Below are 27951 nucleotides of genomic sequence, written 5' to 3' on the forward strand. Positions count from 1 at the left end.
ATGAGTGAGATCATGTGCTATTAGAAATACACTTATAAGAACCGAAAATGAGACAAGCAATAATGGTTATGGTGACAGGCAAATGAATCGGTCTATAGTGAGTTTCTTTCTGGGCCAACAGTTCTTTTGAGACCCAATTTCAATGTCACACAGTTCCTTATGTGTACATGTCAGCACTGACATTTCAGTTCTGGATGGTGGACAACTGGTGGTAATGCAGGTCCGACTCTGTCTGGTTTGGTCCTGGGCGATCTGCAGTGATGCACAGCTGCTAACTGCTAGTATGGGAAGGCCACATCAGCATCTTCTGTCTCTGGACTGCTTCTCTTCTGTCTTCATGGCTGGAGTAGTCCTGTCGATTCTTCTCTTGCTAGAATCCACATGGTCTCGGAGTTGTTTTCTGAAAATATACAAACATATTCTCGACCAAAAGTTAATAAAGGAATATTTTCTATAAATTTGACTGGGGCTCCTTTTTCAATTTTTGCCCAAATGATTTTCCTCTGGCTTGTTTTATCACCTTGTGTGTTTTTCATGGGTGTCTTGCTTTTAGCCTTACAATTAATTTTCTAAAGTATTAATTTTCTAGATGTAATTTACTTACAGGATATTTTTCCTTACATGATATTACTCTACTATCCCCTCCTTTTTTGATTTAAATGTTAGGAGGCTTTTGAAAATTTTATAATGTAGTCTTGATGGCTTTTAAATTTTAATTTTTTGTACTATAATATTACTGTTTTAGGTTCATTACATGGTGCACAATTTTATCGTGAGATGAAGTACCAATAAAAATTTTAGTTGACACTTTAGGAACACCTTTTTGTCCAGTACAATTATTTTTTCTAGAATATTCACTTGTTTCAACTGGCCAATTTAAATTTGCCTGAAAACTTGACTACTATTTTACTGTCAAATTTATTACTCTAACAATAATCTTGTTTTACCCTGTAAATATTGGTGGAAGGGATTATTTGCCTTCTTGAGTAGGTCCTGAGCATTCCTGGTGGTAGGCTGGATTTAGATATCATAAACCCACTTCCCCACAACATGGGTACAAGACAACTCAAACAATTCTTGTTGGAGTGAGAGGGCAGCTGCTGTCGGCCAAGTCTCTGTCGGTCACCTGGGTCCTGATCTGAGCTGGGCATGGGAAGCACAAAGCAGCCATGGGGGCAGGAGACCTCCCTCAGAAGGGGCTAGGATTCAGGCCCCTGCAATGTTGGGGGGGTGAGGGTCTGTGTCCCACCTCTGTTGATCCCCAAATTCTCTCCTGATGGCCCCTCTGCGACTGTGCCTGTCTTAGGTTGTTCCTTCCTTGAGGAATCTTACCCATCTCTGGCTAACCAGCCATCCTCCGGGGCCAAGCAGGGTGACGTGAGGTTCAGTTTTGTCTCCTTGGTAGCCTATGCCCCTGTGGCCTCCATGCCCAGCTCCTGTCTTGGGATCCCCTCGCCTGCTGGCGGGGCCCCAGCACTGATCACATATCTTTTGGAACCCGGGTTTCTTCTCCAGGGGGGGCTCAGTTTGCCCTACTGGGTGAGAGACAGATCCATGGCACCAGCCATAACGAGACTTCAACCTCGACATGAACAGAGAGCTCATGCAACAGCTGTGAGCAATTGAGTTGTGTCAAGAGGGTCTCTCTTGGCCTAAAGGGTAAGAGGGACCAATATAGAATGCTCAGGTGCCCTCCCAGGAGGCCTGAGGCTGAGTTTTAATGGGACTTGGTCCCTCAAAGCCTTTCTCAGTCTTCTCTCTTACTGTTTGGGGTCTTGAGAGACTTTCAGGTCCCCAAATTTCTGGACTTCCTCCTCTATCCCATTTTATTTTTCCCACAATTTTTACCTACGCTCATCTCGTTTTTCTATAACTTTGCTAAATGCTGCTAATAACCAACACATGTAAAACATACAGGCATAGCAAGTCTGCTTTTCAAGTTACCATGGGTGAGATTTACCAAGCACTTCATTCACTGCATATACCAACAGTCTCCAGGTTCACTGCCTCCAGCATCAGTTTCCTTGTTACCTGCTGCCTGACTGCTGGGCCAATTTTAGATATTTGTTATGGCAGCCCCTCACTTGAAGCTACTAATTTCTGTATTCGTTAGGGCAAATGCTAGCTGCTGTAGTAGAGATTGTCACAGAATTAGAGAAGTTTAGAACTTAAAAAAGATTTTAGACATCATTCAGTACATCCAACTCCTCTTCATTTTAGGAATCGGCAACCAAGACAGGAAACAGCTGAGGCTTTCCCAGAGCCACACCGTGACCTGGAGGCCATACAGGCCTGACTGGGTTATGGCAGTCTTTGGCCCTTCAGCCATTAGCTTAGCATACTAGAGGCTTACTGAATATTTTAAAACTAAATTGGGACCAAAGATCAAGTCTAACTCTATGATGGCATCACTGAGGCTCAGACAAAAAGAGAAAAATTCAGGAAACAATTGGAACGTCAGTAAAAATGTCTCAAAAAGAGATATAGGTTAGAAAAACCTATATTGCTATGTATCTTTTGTACATTTTCCTGCTTTAAATCAAAATGCTAAGAACATATCGATGGCATAGTTTTTAGGTAGTGATTTTCATATGGTCTTAGTAATAAGCCATTTAATATTTAGCTTAAAAATTCTACCGAATAATTACCACCCCCCCAGCCTGGTTCCCAGTCTTCCTCTCACCATCTCTGAGCTTCTAGTGAGTGGCAGGGGGTTGGTGGGGTCATTTTTGGGGTGAGAGGGGCCAAAGTTAAGGAAAGAGGTGAGTTGAGGAAATAAAAACCATTATCTTTATATTTTGATGCTGTATGGGAAGTAGCCTGCTGAGGTTTCCATCAATGCCCTCTCCCACACCACATCAAAATGTAATTCTGTGACAGTCTCTATTACAGCAGCTAGCATTGCCCTAACGAATACAGAAATTAGTAGCTTCAAGGGAGGGGCTGCCATTTTAGATAGCATAACACTTTTAAAAAAAATATATATTTTATTGATTTTTTTACAGAGAGGAAGAGAGAGGGATAGAGAGTTCGAAACATCGATGAGAGAGAAACATCGATCAGCTGCCTCCTGCACACCCTCTACTGGGGATGTGCCCGCAACCAAGGTACATGCCCTTGACCGGAATCGAACCTGGGACCCTTGAGTCCGCAGGCCGACGCTCTATCCACTGAGCCAAACCGGTTTCGGCTAGCATAACACTTTAAGTATAGGACAATGTCCAGCATGCTACAGGGCTCCATCATTCTGTCACTCGTTAATCCAGGTGGTATTTATGAAGCGCCTGTTCTGTCCCAGGCCCTGTGCTGGCACTTAGGACACACACACAATATGATACAAGCATTGTGCCAGGATCTTAGAGGTGATGTAATTTATTAAGTTTCAGAATGTCGTACTGGACTATAACATTGGGCGTAACATTTTTGAAGGTGATAAAAGTTTTCTCGGACATAGATGTGACCTTCTTGAATACTCACTCTATCTTCTGCCACAGAGGCAGGGGAGATGAGCTTAGAGTCAATTTCTTTGGGAATTTTTCCCACCCTCAAGCCTGATCAGATGGGCTAGGCCACATTCACTGTGAAGGTGTTCAGTATTTGGGGATTTTTTTTTTTTTTTGGATGAGCATATCTTTAGTTTTTAAAGTCAAAGTCAGCATAAAAGTTGAATCTGCTCTTGTGGAAATGGTTTTACAAACTGTTACAAGAGCTGAATAATAAAGAATGCCTGTGCCCTGGCCCGGTAGCTCAGTTGGTTAGAGCATCATCCTGATACACCAAGGCTGTGGGTTCCATCCCCTGTCAGGGCACATACAAGAATCAACTAATGACTGTATACATAACTGGAACAACAGATTGATGTTTCTCTCTCTTCTTTTCTTTCTTTATCTCTAACAACAACAAAAAAAATCAATAATAGTAAAAAAAGAATGCTTGCACACCAAGATTAATTCTTTAGAATGCTTTCTTAATAACTTTGTAAGATGTGGTGAGTAATCCCAGAGAACATACATTCTTATGCAGAATCATACTATGAGGATGAATTGTGTCACCATAACTTTAATTTATATGGGAAAATCCTTGTTCTTTTAAACATTTTTATAGAGGGGGTTAGGAAGGAGCAGAACTTGGACATGTTGATTAGTGCAGTGCTGGGTTTCAGTTAAGTAAGGATGTCATGCCAAAAAAATGGTGTGTGCTCCGGCAGTCATCTGAATAGGACTTTTTAGAAACTGATTTAGGTGTTTTATTTTGATTTAGAGTAGTGGCTGTGTGTTTCTCTGATTCTTAGACCTAGAAAGAAACTCATCTTCATTTTATTATCCTGATAGACTTGAGTACAGCCATGAAAATAAAACTCACAGAATGAGAAATGAAAGTGATGAGTAAATATGAAGAGAGTCAACATTTCTACCAAGCAGGGAAATGTGAATTAAAACCCAGCATGATAATATTTTTCCTTTGTCAATTTGGCAAATATTACAAAAGACTGATGCTGACTTAAGTTGGTGAAGGTGTGAGTAAACATCCTTAGACACTGCTGAGGAATGATTAGACTGATAATGAGTGATAAATTCTGGAGGAATGTCATCCTTATGGCTTATCCTGATGTGACTTTCTGAATCATATTATGTCTTGAATGTACAAACCCTTTAAAATTAGAGGTGTATTTTTATGCCAAAAGTATCAATACAAAAATAATATGAGGAGGATTCTGACAGGATTGACGTTCCCCGGGATCCCTCACTTCAAGAGGAATTTGTGTTCTCACTTATTTGGTTGGAGGAATATGGGTAAAGGACCATGGCAGACCCAGAGTATGTGTGGCAACCAATAAAAACTTAAAATTAAGAATATACTTTATAATTTTTTACTTCCAACTAACCTGGGGATTCATCATGCTCTGATGAAAACATAATTGGCTGGAGCCTAGGCCTGGCTTTAATTCCAATGTGGTCATGATCATGGGGCTCAATGAGGCAACATCCTGGTGAGGCCGGAGGCTCCTAGAACAGCTGTTATGATCTTTATTCCACACACTCTCTGCTTCAATAACCAATTCCTCTTTTACTGTAGTTTCTCCTTTATGGTTTTTATTTTTTGCTGCTAGAAACATCTCTCAAGTCTATTCCTTCTTTCCATGAACAAATGATTTCAGTCATTGGTGCCATTTATTATTAAGCAAAATAAGGTAATACATAGAAGGCATACAGACATATTTGCCACTATATGGTTTTAATCAAGGCAGCATTAACATTAGTATCAAATTTTAATATACTCTGAGATCTAGCTTAAGTTAAAAGATTTTAAAATCTACTTTTTTCCCTTACCCCTTTATTTTAGTAGGTGAAAAAATAAGGGTCTCAATATTTCTATAGTGATTGAATGTGGAAAGTTGAGAAGCTGCTGTTGTTGTGGACATTTGATGAAAAAGAACACCAGTAGAGCTGTGTCTGACCACTTTTTGCATAGTATTTTCACAACAATAAAAGAAAACCCAGCGCTACCTGGTCTGGCTCAATGGATAGAGTATCAGCCAAAGGACAGAAGGTTTCCAGGTTTGGTTCTGGTCAAAGGCATGTACGTGGGTTGTAGGCCAGATCATGCGGGAGGCAATCAATGGATGTATCTCTCACGTCAATGTTTCTTTCTGTCTCTCCCATTCCCTTCCACTCTCTCTAAAAATCAATGGAAAAATATCCTTGGTGAGGACTAACAAAAAAGAAAAAAGAAAACCCAGCAGAACTACTAATGCCACTTGGGTGTGGATCCAAACATAAGCATCATACTTCTTAATCATTTTAATATTGGAGATTATCTTTTACAAAGCAAGGGAATGTCTTTAGAATCTGTCTCCATGGTTTTATGATTTAAAAAAAAATCATTTAGGATCTCCATTGTTATTAAGTAAAACACATGGATTTGAGGAAGATCAAAAGAATGACTCACAGAAGGATGGGTATCTGGCATGTAAACATCTCTAAGCCTCTAAAGAGAATTGTTATCCTAGTGAAAGAAATTACCCTGCTCAGAAAATCATACTGATGAACACGCAAAGATTCAGGGAAGAAAGTAAACAAAAACCACGCCACCCATTTACAGGCTGTATCTTTTTGAACATTTGTCTCTCTGTTTCACTAATCTACTGTGATTATATCATTACATTTTAATGGGCACATGGCTGAATAATCAGGAAAGAAAGAACACCCAGAACAAAGCAGGAAAATCCTGCTATGGACCTGCCTGAAGCATTGTCAAAATGGAACTGGCTCATCAGACCTGTAATGTCACAGATAATGTTGCTTAGAGCAAATCTAGGCTTAAGGAATTCTATTAAAAATATTAATGAGTGGTACCGATAGCCATTACACATCACTAAAATCATGTGGGTATTTGAGAATGGGCTGAAAATTGAGTCGATTCCTGGTCTCATTTTACTTCATCTCATGCCCACACTTGGCTGAATTTTGAGTTGCTCTAAGCAGATGTGCAAATGTTACTGTATGTCATTTTTCAATCTGACGACTCAAAAAAAGACTAGAAGCTTGAATACATAGAGTGTGTTTATTCAGATGTTTTCACTCACATTAGAAATAGCAATGACATTGCATAAAACATAATGGCTTTGATACATAAAACTACATTATGATATGTTTCCTATTTATAAATCATCACTAGGGATGGCCCAGGAGTTTCGGGGCTCCTGGACATCACTTGAAGTAGTGGGCAAGCAGGAGGATGAAACAGTAGTGTGGAAGAAACCCAAGGACCAGCTGTAGCCTAAGGCAACCCCAATTCTGTGGGATGAAGATTGACTGTGGGCTCAGGAAGCAACCAACTGTTCTCTGTCATACTCTTTCTCTTGTTTCCTTCTTCCGTCCTAGCATTCACACAAAATAGGGCAAGGTAAATACCGGAACCCCACAGCGAAGGTTCCATTGAGATGCACCCAATGAACCCTCGTTGTATGTAATTTTCTAATTTAAGGCAAATGCATAACTGTTGAATACAAGTTTGCTTACCGTTGATTATGATCTCAAACCGCACTGTGGGTTGGTGTTCTCCTCTCTGGAGTTCCCCGTGTAGGGGAAGAAAGCTCTTCAGAGGAGGAGTCAGTACAAGTGCTCCTGGTCCCAGCTCTGCTATTAACTAGCTGGGTGACCTCAGGGAAGACCTGTCAGGGCCACAGGTGGTCAAAGCGGGAACAACGCCTCACTGTTTCACTTGGCTCTCTGAAGAGATTTGTGGAGAAGCAGCTTACTGGCCTCTAGTTTTGTCTTTAACTGTACAAGTATTTTAAACATTAAAGACTAAGGAATGGTATCAAGGGAATGATTTAGATTTAGCAACTACTTTAGCTTGCCAACTAGCCGTGTTACTTACAGTAAGTACGTGACGTCCCAGCCTTAAAAATAAAATTTGCCTATTCATGTAGGCATTTCTGCTGAACTTACATGGAAACCTTTTTCCTTTTATCACTGATGTTGTACTTTAATTTTTGTCAAGGGATTATATTCAGTGATAGGGTTTTCAAGTGAATTTTATGCAGAATATATTTTTTAAAATTTGCTTCCCGATAATCCTAGACCAGTTATTTGCCTATGGTAAGCTACTTTCATTTTAAAAATAGATCTGTTCTACGAGACTTAACTTGGCACTGGTTGATGTCCTCTTATCCGAGTTATTTAATTTAAAAATAGAACTGTCTCAGTAGATCTGTATCAACTAGTTTATGATCGTTTCTATCCGGGGTAAACTCTAATTAGGCAGTCAGTTCTACGGAGTCATGCTTGGGAGCAGTATAATCCAGTTATCTTTCCTTTCTGGCATCCTGACCAAATAGAGTTTTGTTTCCAGGTTGGTAATTTCAGTGTATTTAGCATGTAAGTTTTTTCTTAGGCTAAATTTAAGTTTCTCAAGGGCTGAGGGAATTTTATAATTTGGATGAAAAAGAGATTGCCATTGAAAAGTAGTTAACATTTAACATTTTGAGAACAAGTAATCAGCCCTAGACTGTTTTTAGATCAATCCAATTACTCTTTTACCCAGAGCAATTTTAATTTGAAATGCTTTGCTACACCTTTGGGTATTAAAAACAATCAGTATTTCTGTGATTGCATATTTCTAGAGCACAAGTGTTAGAAACACCATTAAATAATAATAAGGGATAGGTTTTCTATTGTCTGAATTGTTTTAATTTTCAACCTTTAAATGAAATTTGATGTTAAGTTTTACAAAGTGAAAATGTTTCATATTTTTAGAAATTAAATGAATATTGATTTTGTGATGTCTTAAGCCCTCAATTTTAACGCAGAAACTCTTTTAACCTTCTAGATTCGTAGAAATGTAGTAATTTATTCACTCTAAAAAGTCTAGAACTTAATAAGTTACTAGTACAGAAAATAAAAATAAAATATCTTATATCTCACATACTTTTATTATTAAAATAGCTTATATATTTTGCTACTTAAATTTGATATTTTAAAATTAATTTTCAAAACTGGGCTTTCTACCAGATCCGATTATATAATGTGACATCTTGAAGTATATTCAATCAGATTTATGAGCTCCTCATCAGTAAGAATAATTCCTTCCTAAAATGATCATTTGTAGAATTTTGCCATCTAATTCTTTAAATCTCCTGTGTTTTTTTTCCATCCAACCAGCAGAGAGCACTTTAGCTTACAATAAAAGCATTGTGTATATATAAGTGAATAGAGTCAGGTTCATGCTTTATCAATGAAATGGGCAGATAAGTATCTTCAGTCATAATCTCATTCATATCCTGTCAATTCATTTACTTCACCAATTTCCTAAAGTTTTCATCAATTTAAACACTTTTATAGTTTAAAAAGTTACTATAATGATATTTTCCCCAAACACATTCTTTGCTGTGTACTTGGCCAGACATTTTCCTGTTAGTTTCATTTTGTAGATTTAAAATCCTAATTAATTTTACATTTTTTATGAATAAACTAAATTTAGTTTCAATTTTATGCACCTTTGATTTAAAAAAAAGAAAGAAAAGAAAATAGGTTCACACTCTGTGGCTATTCAGTAAAGAACTGCCAAAGACTTTTCTGGGGAGGTGATTCAACTTAGTAATTCTTTAGACACTAGGAATCAAAATATCAAAACTCTTCTATAGTTGGAGGCACTATCTCGTTTGCTTGACTAATGAATGATGCAAAGATTTAGATAGTCTGACTCTGTCCACCTGCGTATATCCTTTACCTTATACAGAATTTTTATCCTTGTGCCTCAGAAGGTCCACCACTAACAAACCCAGGATTATCTGATGGAAGTAAATGGATGATAGAGGTGGTACAAGTACTGCTGGTTCCCTCAAGTTCCCTGAATTTTGAATATGAGGAAGAATTGAATCACGGAGGAAGGTGAAAGGTTTATTCTGCCACATTCTGATTTTCTACCTTTTATTGCAAGACCAGAGGAACATGGTGGAACAGTAGCAGAAAATGGGAACTGGGGGTGGGTAGCAGTTTAAAGTCTAAACCGAAACTTGGAAGGTGAGAGGAGAGGCCTGACACCATTTAGAATTCTGGCCACACCAGACGTACCGTGGTGTGGAGATGTATGTCACTGTAATTAACGAGTGTGGCATCTCACAGTGGAAAAGAAGCTCCAGCAGCTAACCCACAGTTCATAAAAACCATGCAGCTCTTTGTGGGGTCATTCGCACCCCTGTCCCTGGCCTGCGGGGCTGTGGGGAAGCCATCTCAAGGATCCCTCGTACTCAGGCCTTTCTGGGGGACTGGTGGTTCGAAGAGTAGGGAAAGGAGTGTGTTGGTTGCTTATTCTGTAGAGACAACCCCCCTTTGTATATAATAGGTAAAGAATGGGGAATATTTTAGCATAAACATCTGTCCTTTTGGCTCAATATTCTAAGCATTGTTTTCCCCAAACAGTGTCAAATCCTTTGGCACACAGCACTGAATATTAGCCTTTGCTATGTCTTTTTTCCCTGTAAGGCTGTGCTTTATATTATTTTAACCCAATTTCTCCCGAATGCAAATGTTAGCATTGGTTTTAACCCAATACCTCCTGAATACAAATGTTAGAGTGAGGAAATAGTATGATTTTTTCCCCCTGAATTCAAGGCCCACAAGGGTGAAACTGAACATTTTTCCATTTTCTTCCCACTTTTTCCTCCTTTCCACCTGTTCCTGTCTTCCTTCTCTACACCTGTGTCAGTCATCTGCTCAGAGAGACTTGTTTTGATCTTAGTGGTTGTCTGTGGCAGCTCGTACAACCTTGTTCCTTCCTCAATCAGAATGTACCTGGCACTCTTCAAGAGATGCTTAAATGACAGCTTCTGAGGATAACTCAGCTACGTTTAAATGGATAGAAGGCTTGGTGAGGGAGTTTCCACCCAGGTGTGAACCCCCCTCCTCCCAACACACACACACACACACACACACACACACACACGCACACACACACGCACACACACAAAACATCCTGAAGCCCAGGTCTCAGGATGGCATGAAGCATGGAGTGTATACCTTGACCTGAGAGTGGCACTGCCCCAAACATAGTCAGGAAGCACAGAACGTTCCTTCCACTTGCTGTTAGCATTTCCTGAATATTCTGGAGGGTTTCTGGTTTGTTGGTTCATTGGTTGGTTGGTATATTCATGGAAGGCAACCAACAATTAAAAATGATAGCAAATTAGATATGGGGCCTTCTGTAATTAGCCCTGCATTAGAAATCTTGAGCTGAAAATTGGCCATTTGCCTACTGCTTATCTCATAAAAAAAGTAATAGAGAAAGTATAATCTTGGCTTTCTCTAGCTGTAGTAGGGCTCTTTATTGTTTGAATCATGGAGTGTTTTTTACCAACCAGTAACCTGATCTTTTATCACTCTCTGCACTGCCTCCTCCTCTGGTATGCCCTGATGTATTCACCACATGTGCTCATATGGGAGGCTCACAGCACGGAGAGCAATTTACATTCGGCTTCTCAGCCTGCGCGAAGCAGCAAATCAGCCTCTGGGAAGGCTTGGGAGACTTGTCAGCAGTCTGTAGCTTATTTCTGTGTGTGAGAGGGTGTGTGTGTGTGCGTGTGTGTGTGTGTCTCTCTCTCTCTCTCTCACCATTTGCAGGCTGGAATCACTGTGGAGGAACAAGCAACAAAGTCTTGTCAAGATTTTATCTCAGGGTAATGATGAGTCAAAAATGAAAGACTAAACTATTGATTTTCGTTAGAGGAATTATTGACCGTTTGATGTAGAGAACACCCAGTTTCTGCCTGAGGAAAGCTGAACAGGCTACATTAGCCGCCCGCGGCTCTGACAGCAGCAGGGCTGGGTGTAAGCAGAGGCGGCTTGCCTGGGAGCCCCGTAAATGGACTTTGGTCTAAATGCTTTGACTCTTTGTCGTGGTTTTGGATGTTGGAATACGGGCAGTGATCTCCTGTCTTTGATCAACTCACCTGATTTAAAGGAAAGATGAGTGAAGAACCAAAGGAGAAAAGTGCAAAACCTGCTCATAGGAAAAGGAAAGGAAAAAAGGTAAGAAATGAATAAGCAACATGTTCTCTGTATTGTTCTCTGGCTCTGGGAGGAAGTGATCTTCAGGCTGGATTGTGCAGAGACTGGATTTGAAGAAGCTGCTGGAATGAGAATGCTTTTGTTTTTCTGGTCTATTAATGGGTGTGTTCTGTGTTGGAGAAAAACATCACAACTCGGATACATTGCTAAAATATTTAAACTATTTAAATATAGTCATTTAGATTCACTGAAGTGGTGTGTTTTTCATACTGATATTCAGGATTATTAAGTAAACACATGTCCTAATTATGTGGGTGGATGTGTTTTTCTATTCCTTAAATTTTTCCAGAATGCTTGTTAATCAACAGGGCATAATTACTAATGAATATTATTATGCTATAGATGTTTAGCTTTAACACATATTTTAGGCAAACTTAGGGAAACCTGTAGTTACACTTTAAGATTATGGTATGGAGGTGAACTCCATTTTAATTATTGATCAGCTTGTGGCTGACAAATCTCTGATTTGCAGTTGACTCTGCAGTTGTACAGCCATATACCTAATTTGTTTATTATAATACATGAAATTAATTTTGTTCTCCATGTAAATGGAAGAATCTTCAAAATATAAATAGATGATTATTGTAAACCTGTATATTCATTTTGATTTTCTTGAATGTGTGTATCTTAAAATGTGCTCCTAACTTTTTAATGCATTTTGAAATGGGGGAGGTAATTCCCTAGGTCTAGCATTTGCTTTTTATTCATTGTGGTGTATACTGGCTTTCACAGGGCGTGCCACCAGTGGAAGAGACAGTTGTGTATCTGTAAAACAAAGAAAACAAATCCTGAAAATAGGATTATATTTCATAGCTACGTAAGGAAAATGTGTACTACATTTTTTAATCTATAATCAAAATCTTCAGATATTATATTTTAATTACTAGGGCTGTTATATGTCATTGGGGCCCTTTAAAATGCTTCCTTGACCCAATGTAATGTATGCTCTTGTCAATGGACACGTAGAGAATGGCTGGTTGTAGTAGAGAAGATAAAGATTTCAACCATTCATTGAATTGTCAGGCACTTAAAATATTTTCACAATCTGTTTATTATTTATGAAAGATTCATTTGAATATGGTATTCTTAAAGGAGCTACTATCAGCAGACCCTGAGGATACGTTTATGAATATGCCAGCGTTCTAGGGCAATGGTTCAACATCCTACAGATGGGGAGGCTGTGCAGACTGGCTTTCAGTCAGTCTTGACTTCTTGAATATTGTCTCAGCAGGGGTTGATGATGTTGTAAAGGTGCTATTCTGATTTCCCAAGGGGGCAGGCCACAGCTGCACAGCAGGAACCATTTGTTTTGTGCCTGGCGTAGTGGTGCTGGTCTCAGGGAAAGCTGTCAGCTTTGCTCATGTTTATGAGATATGGCCTGAAGTGTCTGACAGGCTCCACCATGATTCTGCACACGGAGTGTCACGGGGAGCCCAGGCAGACATCATGAGCCACGACAGTGCAATCCAGATTAAAGTGAGCAGTGGCTGGGCCAGTTGTAAATCATTGAGCTTTTATGTAGAATCCTTTAACATGGACATTTTTTCCTCTCTTCTTTGAAATTTCCCCAGCTGTGTTCCATTTCTCCTCATATAAAGTTATCCTACTCAGAGCACAATATTAAGTCAGTTGCTTTGAACCCTTCTCCCTTCCATTCCCAATGGCTGCCAGGGTACACTTTATGAAAACCTTCATCATCACACCGTGCCCCCATTACCTTCCACACTCCCTGCTGCCTGCTCAGTGAGGTCCAAATTCGTGACCACTGAGCTTGAGGCCCTTCATTTCCACATTCCAGGCTTTCCCCCCTTCACCATCTACTTCATTCACATCGGACTCCATCCAAAGTAGATTCTTATCAGTCCTTGAGTTAATCTCTTTCTTCAGATGCTTGTTCCTTGTCCCTGGAGAAGGCGTTTCTATGCCAGCCTGCTTGGTGGAATCCTACCAAGCCCTGAAGGGCCAGCCCAGATCTTACCATCTTGACATCTTCTCTGGTTAGAATTCAGTCAGTCTTCTGCATTGACCCAGCACCTTGTACTGTCAGGACACTTGACACATTCTGATTCTTTCTCAGGTTATCATGTACCTGCTCTAGTCCCCTGTTCTCGTTGAACCTATGGTATTCACATCAGGAGGTACTCAGCATGCTCTCTGTATGCAGTTGACACTAAGTAAGTGTCTCATTGATTTATCTCTGCCTTTTACTGACCAGAATACACCAATAATTTTCAGTGTTAGAGCAGATATATCAAGGAGATATCTTTTAACTTAATAGGCCTTTTCTTCTCACATTTATTGGATAAAGCATATCATATTTTGGGAGATATATATACACATATATACATCTCTCCCTCTCTCTCCCTCCTTCTCTCTCTCTCTCTCTCTCTCTCTCTCTCTCTCTCTCTCTCTCTTTCTCTCTTTCTCTCTTTCTCTCTCTCTCTCTCTCTCTCTCTCTCTCTCTCTCTCTCTCTCTCTCTGTGTGTGTGTGTGTGTGTGTTTGTGTGTATTCCTTGTCCTTCTGAAGCAAATATTTCAGAAGGACTCTGGGTGTTCCAGATGACCTACACTTCATGCAGCATTGGTAGGTGTGGTCAAATGAAAGCATTTCAGGTGGGAAATTGATGCAACCTGCCAAATTCTATGGCAACAAGCTCCCTAAGTATTTAAAATATTTCCTAGTTATTTATGGAATTATTGATATAATATTAAGTGTGGAATTCTTTTTGTATAGGAATATATCTCAAAATTGCCTTAAAATTATGTGTTGGTATTGAGTGTTTTCTGAACAGATCACATGCTTAGGTGTTTGGGTATAAAGTCTCTCATGAGACATATTTAATATTGGAGTCAGTGAGATAAATGCGATGAAACCATTATGTTACTACTTTATTAGCACGCAGTAAATATTCATATTTTGCTCAGAAATATAAGGATTTAAATTGATGTTAGGAAATGTTTTTCTTCTAATAATTTCTAGATCTTGTTTTGGAATGTGGAAAGGGTATGTGTGTATGTCCACACCTTGTAACTATTTATCTCTCCTTATTCTCTTTACAAGAAGGGACTTACTAAGTCAGGTGACTTGAGTTCTACTCTAGTCCTGCTTCTAACTTGCTGTCTTGTCTTTGAAAGGACAGTCAAACTATCTGTAAATGGGGATCATGTACCTGGTACTGCTATTATGGTATCTGGTTTCATGAGAGTAAAATAAAAATCACTAATAAGACTATATTTTCAGAAGAGGTTTTAAAATGATACTCCTAACCTCATAGAGGTTGTCATCATGGAATTTTAAACTTACTATAGAGTGACTGATTCTCTAGTAGAAATAACAAATGAGGATATATTGTCCACGTGGTATTATAATGCCAGAAGTGCTTGGTCTACCTAACCACTAAAAATTAAGGGTAAAAAGTGACATTTAATGATTTTATTTATGTAGCATCTGGATTCATAGCTAAGGATGTGTGGCTTAAAAAGCCATAGATTGGGTGGCTTAAACAATAGGAATTTATTTCTTCACTGTTCTGGAGGCTGGAATTTTGAGACTAGGGTGCCAGCCTGGTTGGGCTCCAGCGAGAGCTCTTCCTGGCTTGCAGATGGCCGTCTTCTCGCGGTGGCTGTGTGCTAACATCGCCTTTCCTTGGCATAGGCAAGTGGAGAGAGAAAAATAACTCTTTCTCTCCTTCTTCTTCTTCTTCTTCTTCTTCTTCTTCTTCTTCTTCTTCTTCTTCTTATTATTATTATTATTATAAGGCCACTGATGCTGTTGGATTAGGATCTCACCATTAGACCTCATCAAACTCTACTCCCCAAAGCCTCATTTCTTTACAGTCATGATGGGGTTAGGGTTTCATCATATGAATTGGGAGAGATTTGCAATTCAGCCCATAGGAGCATCTAAAAAAAGGCCGTGTTGTCCAGGTTCCCAACTTAAAGATGCTTAATTAAACATGTGATGGTGATTGAAGTACTTTCAATTAATTTAATTATTCAGTGGATGCTATGTAGTGGAGAGCCTTCATTTCCTGGGCCAAAGCCAGCTATGCTAAACCAATTCATGCAGAAAGCATTAAAGGCACCAAACAAAGGTGAATTCAAGTTCCAAAGAATCTGAATGTGTCAAGTGTCCTGACAGAAGAGAGTGGTAAATTCTATTTGAGGATGATGTTAGGAAAGGAGAGACAGAGGGAGGCATGCTTGAATTGATGTTAAAAGGATGTGTGTTTCCCAAGGTCCCCCAGAGGGTCAGATGCTTCCAGAGAGTGTGGGATGAAAGAGGGAGAAAGACTTGAAGCAGTCTGGTTTGCTCAGGAATCTAAACATTTTTTTGTGTGGTTGGAGAGTAGAGTACAGAGTTGTATTATTGCCAAGATGCAAAGAATGGAGAAAAGACAAGGACCATCTCAAAAGTCTCTTTTTAGTCCTGGCATTCGCCAAAATGCTTTGAGGAGATGAATAGCCAAGTTAGATTTGCTTTTGAGAAAAACATCCCTAGTATTTGGTAGGGATATGAGGTCATTATTTTATTTTATTTTATTTTTTTAATTTCTTTATTGATTAAGGTATCACATATTTGTCCTCATCCCCCCATTCCCATCCCACACCCCTCCCCACACATGCCCCCACCCCCGTGTTGTACTTAATCGCTGGTTAGGCTCATATGCTTGCACACGTTTGGTTGATCTCTCCCCTTTACCCCCACCCTTCCCTACCCTCCCTCTGAGGCCCGACAGTTTGATCCATGCCTCCTTGTTTCTGGGTCTGTTCTTGTTCATCAGTCTATGTTGTTCATTATTTTCCCCTAGATGAGTGAGATCATGTGCTATTAGAAATACTCTTATAAGAACCGAAAATGAGACAAGCAATAATGGTTGTGGTGACAGGCAAATGAATCAGTCTGTAGTGAGTTTCTTTCTGGGCCAACAGTTCTTTTGAGACCCAATTTCAATGTCCAACAGTTCCTTATGTGTACATGTCAGCACTGACATTTCAGTTCTGGATGGTGGACAAATGGTGGTAATGCAGGCCCGACTCTCTCTGGTTTGGTCCTGGGCAACCTGCAGTGATGCACAGCTGCTAACTGCTAGTATGGGAAGGCCATGTCAGCATCTTCCATCTCTGGACTGCTTCTCTTCTGTCTTCATGGCTGGAGTAGTCCTGTCGATTCCTCTCTGTTTCTGGAATCCACATGGTCTCGGAGTTGTTTTCTGAAAATATACAAACATATTCTCGACCAAAAGTTTATAAAGGAATATTTTCTATAAATTTGACTTGGGATCCTATTTCATTTTTGCCCAAATGATTTTCCTCTGGCTTGTTTTGACACCTTGTGTGTTTTTTCATGGGTGTCTTGCTTTTAGCCTTACAATTAATTTTCTAAAGTATTAATTTTCTAGATGTAATTTAGTTACAGGATATTTTTCCTTACATGATATTCTTCTACTATCCTCCCCTTTTTTAATTTAAATGTTAGGAGGCTTTTGAAAATTTTATAATGTAATCTTGATGGCTTTTAAATTTTAATTTTTTGCACTATAATATTACTGTTTTAGGTTCATTACATGCTGCACAATTTTATCATGAGATGAACTACCAATAAAATTTTAGTTAACACTTTAGGAACACCCTTTTGTCCAGTACAATTAATTTTTCTAGAATATTCGCTTGTTTCAGCTAGCCAATTTAAATTTGCCTGAAAACTTGACTACTATTTTACTGTCAAATTTACTACTCTAACAACAATCTTATTTTACCCTGTAAAAATTAGTGGAAGGGATTATTTGCCTTCTTGAGTAGGTCCTGAGCATTCCTGGTGGTAGGCTGGATTTAGATATCGTAAACCCACTTCCCCACAACATGGGTACAAGACAACTCAAACAATTCTTGTTGGAGTGAGAGGGCAGCTGCTGTCGGCCAAGTCTCTGTCGGTCACCTGGGTCCTGATCTGAGTTGGGCATGGGAAGCACGAAGCAGCCATGGGGACAGGAGACCTCCCTCAGAAGGGGCTAGGGTTCAGGCCCCTGCAATGTTGAGGGGGTGAGGGTCTGTGTCCCACCTCTGTTGATCCCCAAATTCTCTCCTGATGGCCCCTCTGCGACTGTGCCTGTCTTAGGTTGTTCCTTCCTTGAGGAATCTTACCCGTCTCTGGCTAACCAGCCATCCTCCGGGGCCAAGCAGGGTGACGTGAGATTCACGAGGTCATTATTTTATATAATTATTCCATCTGGTAGGAATATATGTCATATAGTTTCATTGCCAGTGATTACTGTAGACTTGGTCCCTTGAGTGTGTCATTCAGTGATTTTTTTTTTTAATGGCAGATTGGAGAAAAATACTTAGATATTTATACCCTGATAGATAATGAGTCCCATAGCAGTGAGTTTGCTTATTTTCTAGGGAACTTCAGTAAAGGCATTTTCACCATTTCACTTCAGTTGCCTTTTTCATCTTAAAAATCCAAAATAGCTTACTTTATTTAAGTTGGTTTTTATAGTTTGTGGGGTTTTTTCTGAGGGCGGATTTTACAACTTTCTCTCTTCCCTTCCTTCCTCCATCCTTCCCTCTCTCCCTCATTCCCACTCTCCCTCCCTTTTTTCTTGTCTCTCAATCTCCCTCTTCCCATGTGTTTGCCTTATGTGTGAGAGCTGTGCTTGTTTATGCTCTGATAAAGCTTAAATTACACAAATGTATATTTGTTTTTTAAGGGAGGGTCAAATGAATGTCTATTTCTGATTTTCATTCATTATTTCTAATGATGCTGCTGTTCCTTTTTTTAAATTAAATGTATTGGGGTGACATTAATTAATAAGTGCCGGGGTTTCATTGTTGGGTTCTTCTTTGGTTCTAGGCACTTTGATGAGGGTGCCTGGAGTACATGGTGTCCTCTTGTAAAATGATGGTGTGCTTGAGCACCCAGCACATGCGTTCCCTCTAGTTTTCATTTGTGTGTTTGGCCACCACTCACATTGCTCACTTTGCTCTACAAGCAAATAACCTCTCAAAGTCTTTCCTTGGTGAGCAGGCTGAGTTATTTAAATGATCATTCGCTGAGCATGATCACATGTCCAGTGCACTGTGACTTCTGAGGGGCTAATGGTGGTACCCTGCAGGTCCAGTGCCTTTTATATACTTTCCATTTCACTGTATGTATCACTGTCAAATGTTTTTTCTCTTAATCTTAGATAGCTAGAAATTTAAAGATTTTAAAATTCTCTATTATCCTTCCTCTTGATTGTTACCTTACTTTTACAAATGCTATCAACTTTTTAGTTTAAATATGCATGAAGCAGTAATTTTGACTCCTGCAAATAATTAACTTGTAATGGTATTTTCTTGAATTTAGTATTGGCATTTGCTCATTTTAGTATTTGGGTTTCCATGTTGTCTTTGCACAGGGTGTTTGTGGGTTTGGAACTTCCTTTTTGTAGGGAGAGATCAAATGGATTAAGGGAACCTGGGAGATTACTTCTTGATTTCAGAATTTCATAAAATAATAGACTCTCAACATAATACTGCCTTTTAAAAATCTAATTTAATGAGGTATATTTATCCTGAGATTTTCTTCAAATTATTTATTAAAAAGAGAACAGAAGAAACTTGATAAAAATTTATTTAAGGTAAAGCAGCCATTGGGCACGAACTCTAAATGTGGCTTTTAAAGCGAGGCACTGATGATATTCCACTGTTTTGAAATCCCTTCTCCATAATTCCGTAATCCAAATGAAAATCTGATTATTTTTCCAAACTTTTTTGACCTGACCTGAACTCATTTGGCAGCAAAACCTGTTCCGACCTTATGTGAAGCTATTTATAGTCTTTATTTATCTTACTTAGTGTGAATATTTCTTTGTTTTGTTGCAGAAGTAAACATTCTTGGCTCCTGGAGCGCTGTCCCAGGGCACTTCTGGGGATGTCCATAATATCATTATATCCCTTTCTAAATCTGAAAAGTTCCGAGTTCCAAAGCTCTTCTGGCTGCAAGGATTTCAGATAATGATTGCAAATCTATACTGAGTTCTTAGCTGGGACTGGTGATGAGCTTGTATGACTAAAGGTTAGCTTGGGGTGAGAGGGCTTGTATTTGCCCTTTAATAAATTCCAGGTAGAGTGGTGCTCTGTAATGTCAGGCACTATATCAAAGGTTTGTATGCAGTTCTCAGTCTGTAGGAGAAATTATTTCCAGAAGCATTCTAACAGCTATCAGTTTGCTTGGTAATAAATCTGAACATTTGGACAGGGTGGTTTTGAAGATGATATTTATAAAGCCTGGCTTTCCGGTTTGTTTGTTTTAAAGTAGTGAATTGTGGCTTATCTTAATTTTTGTTGTTCATTTGATGAGGTTACAAAAAAATAACTCAGGTTTATATTTTTTGAAAGAAGACATAGAGACCTTGGGGAAATCATCATTTGATTGAATCATTGTGCCTACCTGCCAAGAAATTGTTCATCATGTGAAGGGTAATTAATTTTCCATAATTAGCACATGAAATTACTTTCTCTGTCATCCATCTTCAGTAAAAATTCCTATTTGTTTAAAAACTTATTTTTAAAATGTTTTCTTATATTTTTCTCTCTGTTACACAAAATTGTAAATATAGAGAAAAACATTACATGGCTATCTAATAGCTTAAAATCTGGAAGTTTCTCTCAACTCCTTATTCCTTTATTAATTTTATAACTTTAGTCATTGAAATCCATTGGTCTGCCACCACCAGGGAAGTAATAGGAACAAAGCATATTAAATACTGCTGTTTAAGACGTCTCATTAATATTATTAGATATACTGGTGTCCTTAAAAAAAAAAACTCTAAATCATTTATGAAGTTTTAATGCTTGAGTGGAGTTTAGATTGTGAAACTCAAAACATAGTGAACCAATTTGTTAAATGATGGCTGTCTATAGATGGCCTCAAAATTTTCATCCTTCACCCCCAGCTCACTAGTTGTTTAAATTATATATTTTATAACACACAAGACACATTGGTTTGTCATTTCTACCACACGCGTGTGTGTTTGTGAATATATTTTAAAGTAAAGTATAATCATGCAAAGTTATTTAATTGTTCTAGTTCATCATTTTGATTCTGCCTCAATTCCATACCATTCATTCTTACAACAAATATTTTTGAGCACTTACTTTTCTAGGTGCAAGCGATTTATCAAGGACCAAAACAGGCAATAAAAATACCAAGTGGATAACTAGCAATAAGTCGGTATAAAAATTCCACAAGAGACTGCTGTAATGGAGAAAGATTAGAGAAGGGGTAACCCCTAGAGCTAGGGTGGCAGGGAAGGCCTTCCTGAAAAGGTTACCTTTGAGGCGAGCTTCAGCGCAACAGGGCCTTGGCCAGCTCTGGAAAGACGACATTTTAGACAGAAGAAACAGCTTGGGAAAAGGCCCTGTGATGTTTGGGTCCTAAGGAAGTAACATCACTTTAATAGGCTCTCCCATTTGGCATGAACTTTGACTGTTTCTACACAGAGATCTTACATGTCTTTTTCCTCTTGGAATTCAATCAATATTTGTGAGTTTTAAGGGTAGGAAACAAATTTTTAGGGAGTCAGTTGGGGATACATAGAATCTGAACAGTCTAGTACCCAGTGAACATGTGAGAATAGTGAACTTTTATTCTGCTTTTCACTTTCCCTTCAGTGCTACTCATTGTTAAGTATAGTGAGGAATTTTAAAACTTCTTGCAGAAACCCACATCTCTGAAGCCTGCAATTAACAATTACTTTCCCCCTTGGAACACAGTCTACTCCATAAATTAGAAATACACAATGAAGGCACACCAGAAACTGAAGGATTCTGCACAATAATTTTTGTAAATAAAATATATGTAGCCTATGAAATATGCATTGTCTTAAAATATAGGCTCTACAATTTGATGCGTTTGTGTCATATTTGATGTCAGTCAGCATTTTGTGAGTACTTAAATGAAAAATTAGTCAATAATTATAGCAAACCAAGCTAACTCATTGACACAGAGCTTAACCTCTAGATAATTAATCTGAGAACATTGTGTAATTTTCCTGATACTGGTGTATTCAGTCTTTACATGCAGTGATTTCATCACTAGGTAATTTACCTTGGCATTTTACAAAATTGAAAAATATCTTTGGAACATTATCATGTTATATAACTGGTGGTTTCACCATTTTTAACCTAGTTCATGTTAACACAGAAGAAACATCCAAACACAGAAGTTGAACCACAATCATCTGAATAGTAATGCAAAAGATTTTGTAAGTAATTACAGGTAATTTACTGAATCATGTGTACCAGTAAATATAGGGTGGAGCAAAAGTAGGTTTACAGTTGTGAATATATAAAACAGTGTTTATTCTTGTATTGTTATTTATTAATTATTATATTACTTTACAACCGAACAACTACTTTTGCCTGTATTTATGAATAACTTCAAAGTTTCTTGTTAAAAACAAAAGCAGCCATAGTTATAATTTTATAGATTTCCCACCCCCCCTCGCCCCCACAGAGATGTTTATCAGAAATTTAATGGATTGCCTCCTCCTGTACATGAGGGGTTATTTCACTCAATCTGTTGTTTTGGACAAATAGAGAAGCACAGGAAACAGCTTGGCTTCAGATATTCCAAGATCCCTGTTCTGACCTATTAAGCTCATCCTCCTCAACTCTTTTTTATGTCTTAAACTTAGAAATAAAATGGACAGAGAATTCATGAAATTAGAATAGCAATATGATTCTATCCTTTCTTTCGTAAAATTTGCTAGATATGGTTTTTGATGAATTCAGTGATGTGAGTGTGCATGGATAGGTGTTGGTAACTTGCAGCAATGCATTAGTACTTAGGAAGTTTTCACTATATTTCACAGAATTTGCTATTTTAGGGGATTTTGAAAGCAAAGCTCTAAAAATGAAGGGAGATCCTCTATATTATCTGTGTAACTACTACAGAACATTCATTTTAATTACTTAAATTAGTGACTGGTTTTCTCTAAGTAGTCCATCTGATGAAATGCTTTTAAACTCATCCCCTATCTCTCTGTAAAAAGTCTTTTAGGAGGCAAACTTTAGGCCCTATGCTACAGTACTTTGTGTAAATGACAATATGGCAATTATAGTTTTGTCTTTAGAAAATAGACATATGTACTAACTAGAGGCCCGCTGCATGAAATTCGTACAAGGGGCTTGGTCCTCGCAGCCCCGGCTTCGTTCAGAAGGTTGTCTGGAGGGTCGTTCTGCTGTTCGGTCTAATTAGCATATTAGCTCTTCATTATATAGGATGTAGCTGCATTGAATTAATGGGTCAACATGTGCTTCTACTTTTAAAACTTTTCTGTAATCTTTAAAGTGGAGGTTCTCCTTAAAATATTATGCTCATAGGCTTTGGTCAAAGGAAGGTCGTCTGCATGGTGAACTGGCAGGAAATGGAATCATATACACCAAGGTTCGTATTCTTGTTCATTAAAAATTAGTCAAGTTGCTTACATTTTCTAAACCCATATTTCCCAGGCTTTAAAAGTGGGGATAATTTACTTATGTAGAGGTTTAGCATGAGGATTAGAAATAGTATATGTCAAGTGGCTACACAGCTCCTGGCCAAAAGTGGGCATGAGGCATAGAGTAGCTATTAAAGTGGTTGAAAGCATTAAGATTAGTTTTGGTACTACTTATTACCTATGAGGAAAAGCGAAATTTGAAGGATATAATTATAATTCCCTGTCTACCTGAATCAGAATTTTGTGTATCATTTTAATATGACACTTGTTCTCTTTCCTTCTTTACAAATCAGACTAGCTTGTTTCATGATGGTAACATTAATGTGTAATGTTGATTTCCTTCCCCTTTGATTAGAAAATTAAAAATTCATATTCCAAATATAGCAGTCTGTTAAAGTATCTTTTGAATTGTTTTAGAAAATTACATATTTACTCTGTCTCTAGTAAAATTTTGATTTAGAAACAGATTTATGGAACATACTGCATTATAATCATGAAAATCGGCAGATACATTTATACATTACATTACATTTGTGTAATGTTAACTTCTGAAGGTACTTGCCTGATAGGATTTGGACTATTAACATTAGTATCCTATCTAATAAAAGAGCAATATGCAAATCGACCATCACTCCAACACACAAGATGGCCACTCCCGTGTCATCATAGATGGCCGCCCCCATGTGAACACAAGATGGCTGCCACAAGATGGCCGGCAGGGGAGGGCAGTTGTGGGCGATCAGGCCAGCAGGGGAGGGCAGTTGGGAGGGACCAGGCCTGCAAGGGAGGGCAGTTGGGGCAATCAGGCCTGCAGGGGAGGACAGTTGTGGGGGGACCCAGGCCTGCAGGGGAAGGCAGTTGGGAGGGACCAGGCCTGCAGGGGAAGGCAATTGGGGGGGGACCAGGCCTGCAGGGGAGGGCAGTTGGGGGCGACCAAGCCAGCAGGGGAGGGCTGTTAAGGGTGACCAGATCTGCAGGCAAGGGCAGTTTGGGGGGACCAGGCACAGGGGAGGGCAGTTGTGGGCAACCAGGCCAGCCAGGGAGGGCAATTAGGGGATACCAGGCTGGCAAGGGAGGGCAGTTAGGGGTGACTGGGCCAACAGGAGAGGGCAGTTGGGGGCGACCAGGCCTGCAGGGGAGGACAGTTAGGGGTGACCAGGCAGGGGAGGGCAGTTAGGGGTGACCAGGCTGGCAGGGGAAGGTAATTAGGGGTAATTGGGCCGGCAGGGGATAGTTAGGTGTCAATCAGTCTGGCAGGGGAGTGGTTAGGGGGTGATCAGGCTGGCAGGCAGAAGTGGTTAGGGGCAATCAGGCAGGCAGGCAGGCAGGCAAGCAGTTGGGAGCCAGCAGTCCTGGATTGTGAGAGGGATGTCCGACTGCCCATTGGGATCAGGCCTAAATGGGCAGTTGGACATCCCTCTTAGGGTCCCAGATTGGAGAGGGTGCAGGCTGGGCTGAGGGATATAACCCCTCCCCTCTGTGCACGAATTTCGTGCACTGGGCCTCTTGTATTAGCATAGTAGTGTATGTTTCACTGTTGTATTTGTGCTCTAAAAATTCCTTGTACTCTGTATTTTATTTAACCATTTAGGATGAGATGGAACAGAGTGCTACATAAACAATGCATTATGGGTTTTCTTCTTGGCTCTGATGTACAGGCAACAAGAAGTGGTATGGTGGAAGGAACATATGACTCAAAATCAGCTGATATCTACATTGAAGACATTTAAGACAATATAGATAAAATTGTTATAATGTTTAGTGAGTTTACCTGTGTGATATTGAACTGAAACTCCACAGTTTCGAATCTCTGAGATGTAGTTGAACCAGTTGATACTTATGACACTTAGGTATTTTAAGACACTACTTTCTAGCAACAATATTAAATTCACATTTTCAAAGCAATAGTGCAGTAGGTGAGAGTTGGGGCAGTGCCTGTGTGTTTGCTGAAGGGGAACAAAGGCCTAAGAGAACCTCCTCTGTGTAGCTGTCATCTTCTGTTCAACATCGCTGACATTATTTTGTCTCTAAAAATACAGCCACCTTATTTATTAACTTGCACTCCAGTTGTTATCTATAATAATAAAAGTGTAACATGCTAATTAGACCGGACGTCCTTCTGGACGACCTTCCGGACGAAGCCGGGGCTGTGAGGGAAGCCCGGGTCCCAGGTGCTGGAGGGAAGCTGGTGCCGGCCGTTGGGGGAAGGAAGGCCTACTCTTGCATGAATTTTGTGCATCGGACCTCTAGTATTTTTATAATTGAAGTGTAAAGAAAACAAGGAATGTTTCCTAATATTTTCTCTTTCAAGTAGGATCTCAATTGCCATCCTATTATTATATTAACAATACCACCACATGAAACATTCCGAATTTAAAGTGTGGGATCCAAAGTAGTTTGGAAAGAACACCTTATTTAATGGCAAAGTAAGTCCTTGGCCTCTCACTCCTGGGCATTTCATAGAAGTCCTTTCAGAAAAAAATTGTGCATTGTTTACATCTAGATTATGAACGCTTTGCCACTTTGACTTTTTATTACTACAGTAAAACACTAATAGCATAAAATTTAGCGCTGTAACCATTTTAAAGTGCAATTCAGCGGCATGAACTACATTTACAACGTTGTGCAACCATCACCACTCTCTAGTTGCAGAACTCTTCATCACCCCAAATGGAAACCCTATACCCATTAAGCCATCACCCCATTACTCTCCTCCCCCCAGCCCCTGACAACCACTAATGTGTTTTCTTTCTTTACTGATTTGCCTATTCTGAATATTTCATTAGAATGGTTTATGGTTTATAGAGTATGTGTGGTTTTTTTGTTTCTGATTTCTTTCACTTGGTATATTTTCAATGTTTATCCATGTTGTTACATGCATCAGTACTTTATTCCCTTTTTTCCACTGAATAATATTCTATTGTATGGATATTCCTCATTTTGTCTATCCAATCTTCTGTTGAGGGGATTGGGGATAGTTCTACCTTTGGGCTATTGTGAATAGACTGCAACAAACATTTGTGACCAAGTTTTTGTTTGAACATCTGTTTCCATTTCTGTGGGGTTTATACCTAGGAGTGGAATTGTTTGGTCATATAGTAATTCTATATAACACTCTAAAACCTTTTTAGAAACTGTCAGAAAGTTTTCCTCTGATTGGTTTTTATAGTGTAAAGTTTGTTGTATTTATATTTCTATGTCTTATTGGGAGTTTTCTGAGTAAAATATAGTGAAAATTTGTATATTCATCATAAAGAGATGGAGATGATGGGAGTGGGTTTGTGGAGAATGACAGTGACTTTGGCCTAATATAAATAGAGAGAAGAGCCACTTATGAGCTTTCAGTAAATGGCAGCAGCTATATCCTAGCACACAGGAGAAAATTGAAATTATTGTGGTAACATTCCTGATGAGGACTTTTATTTGAAATATGAACTTCGAACAGTGGCTGAACTGAGAAGACTTTTCAGTGTGTGTTATATCCTTCAACACAAGTCATTGACTAGTGCAGAACAGAGTGGGTGAAATGGACTCCAGTCTTTTCACCAGGCCAGGAAAATAGATGGTGCGTTTAGCCACATCTGGCTCAAGGTTTCTCCCAGAGAGAAGTGATTTAGAGGCTTACAATATCAGACACCCTCTGTGTTGCATATGTGTATGGTTAACTGTGGAGCAAATAGCATATAATTCTCATTTCATAGTGTAACTTCAGTCATTCTCAGCTGTTTCTCTTTTAATATCTAGAGTGAGAGGATGCCCTTGGGCAATGTTACAGAGCGGTTTCTGAAGCAGGTGGGCTGTGACTCACAATTGTAGCCACTATTTTGGTCAACTTTTTTGGGCAAAACCAGGTGAGCTGCACCACTGAGAGTTTCCCTTAAGAGTTACTGAATATGGGATGTTAATGAGAAGGTTGACATTCGAATAAACAAGTGTTAACTGCTTTGCTCTGTGGTAGACATTGCAGGAAAGAGAAAAGTATTGGAAAGGATCTTTCCAGAAAAAGCAGGAAAATTCCAGAGGTATTCAGCTCCTCTATCTCTTGTAGGGGGGTAGAGTTTTCACAAATTATAATAATATCCTTAACAAAAACATGTTTGTACTATGTCATTATACATAAAACATTAAAGCTGGCAATGTTTATATTTATTGTTGTAATAAAAGCATTTTGTTGAAAACTAACATATGTATATTTTAGTTGGTTGTGAATGCTCAGGCATAGATATTTGAAAAGTGTTATGTACTCAATCTTATTAAATACTTAGTTGAGAGCACACAAATTATCTTAGATTTTATAATTATAGGATAGGAGATGTATAAAGACTCCTATTTCTAATTGCAGATTAACAAGAAACGAATATGAATGTTGTATTTCCTCGGTTCTAGCAACAACATGTCTTACACATTTTAATGTCTCTGCATTTGGGGTGCATCTTACAGTCCATGATGTCTTATCCTTGCTGTTGTCCACACAGCAGCTCTGATGTAATTGTCATTGCCTGCGGGGTGCAAACTTGGTTGTTATTCTGGATGACATGGCAGCAGTGTCTCAGATTTTCAGTCAACAAATTATTTTAGATTCCTTTGGGGGAGGAATTTGCAGAAAGGGTGACTGGGTTGGGAGAAAATCTTGGAGCGATTTGAGAAATGCTGCATCAACTACCACCTTGATGGCGCAGAGATTGATCTTGGCATGTGAAAACGCATTGAAGACTTAACTTCAAAGCATTGGCAAAACAGACTTGTAAGACTGTGAATGTGCCAAAGTTTTAAGAATACCTTAACTAGTTTATTTCACTTGTATCTTCCTGTTTTGGTGTGCACGAGGGTTATATGTGATAACAGTGTATGTATCAATGTGTCTAATAAAATTTTCAAGAAGAATTAGTTTCATA

At 39.0% G+C, this 27951-nt stretch overlaps 1 protein-coding gene and 1 long non-coding RNA gene across 2 annotated transcripts in view; both read left to right on the forward strand.

Moving 5' to 3' along the window:
• LOC129152101 (atherin-like) overlaps nt 1-27951 on the forward strand; it is a 221004-nt gene that overhangs the window by 119959 nt on the left and 73094 nt on the right. The gene's annotated exons all lie outside the window — the stretch shown is intronic.
• LOC129152017 (uncharacterized) lies at nt 11470-27873 on the forward strand. The gene is made up of 4 exons (XR_008558732.1): nt 11470-11531; nt 19953-20033; nt 21745-21820; nt 27399-27873. It is a non-coding gene; the product is annotated as an uncharacterized LOC129152017 (long non-coding RNA).

This window comes from Eptesicus fuscus, chromosome 17 (genome assembly GCF_027574615.1).
Source record: "Eptesicus fuscus isolate TK198812 chromosome 17, DD_ASM_mEF_20220401, whole genome shotgun sequence".
NCBI lineage: Eukaryota > Metazoa > Chordata > Mammalia > Chiroptera > Vespertilionidae > Eptesicus > Eptesicus fuscus.